This window comes from Condylura cristata, unplaced genomic scaffold, assembly GCF_000260355.1.
Source record: "Condylura cristata isolate star-nosed mole 26May11 unplaced genomic scaffold, ConCri1.0 scaffold00009, whole genome shotgun sequence".
NCBI classification, from domain to species: Eukaryota; Metazoa; Chordata; class Mammalia; order Eulipotyphla; family Talpidae; genus Condylura; species Condylura cristata.
This window is the reverse complement of record NW_004567110.1, coordinates 1453668-1454740: the sequence shown is the minus strand read 5'-3', so window position 1 is coordinate 1454740 and position 1073 is coordinate 1453668.

Genomic DNA, 1073 nt, shown 5'->3' with positions numbered 1-1073 from the left:
GGCGCCGCCCGCCGCCGGGCCTGGCCCCTGTTCAGATCACTGGAGCCGAGCAGGGCACCACGACGGGCAGCTGGCCTTGGGCACTCAGCCCGGAAGGGGGCGGCCAGTCAGGGAAGCGGAGGGGCGGGCGGCGCCCCACGCACTGGCGGGTGTGGGGACCCTGGCAGCCCCAGGATCCGGAGCCAGGCGGGCGATGAGGAACTGGACTGCGGGCGGCGCCCGGGGTTGAGGCGCCGCCGTCTCTGCCACCGCAGGTTTGGGGAGCTGCTGGCAGGTGCGGTCGGAGCCGGGGCCTCCAGCGGCCCCCCGCCCCCCGCAGGCCTCCCCCAGACCGGCAGCGGGGCCACGTTTGCAGGGCCGGGGGCGGAGAGGAGGGCAGAGGAAGGCGGGACCGCGGGGAGCGCAAGGGGACTCCCCGAATCCCCGACTGCCGGGCGGACGGGCAGGACGGACTTGGGGCTCCCTCCCATGCTGCAGATTCTTCCAGAAGGCCATGGGGGTGCACAGGCTGTGGGGAGCCGAGGAGCCGAGGCGCAGGTCCTGGGGCTCCACGTGGGGCGAGGCCGGGGCTGCAGCCCTCCGGAGCCATCGGGCCCTGACACTTGTCCCCAGCCAGCGTCACAAGGACACCCACGGGGAGCCCTGTGCCGTGTCGCCCCAGTAAGCCTGAGGCGGGGTGCGCGGGCGCCTGGTCCATGCTTCCCGCTGACCGCCAGCCGTTCTGAGGCGGCCAGCCGCAGAGCCCCTGTCTGGCTGTGTCCACGGGCTGGGTCAGCACCTGAAGCAGGAAGGTGGTGGCCTCAGTCAACCAATTTTAATTAAAAAATTCAAAGGCTTCATTTTTATACACAAATGATGAAGGTGAGGCCTCCCGGGGCAGAGGCCAGAGAGCCATCCCGGCCGGAGTGACCCACACCGGCCCCCGGCCCCAGGCCACCCTGAGGGACAGGAAGGAGCCGCCCCCACTGCTGCCCCCCGCAGTGTGTCTCAGTGGACCCACCTGTTCTGCTCCCCACTCTGCCCCGGGGGGCCCTCGGCCTCTGGCCTTGCGGCTCTCGGCAGCACTGGGGCTC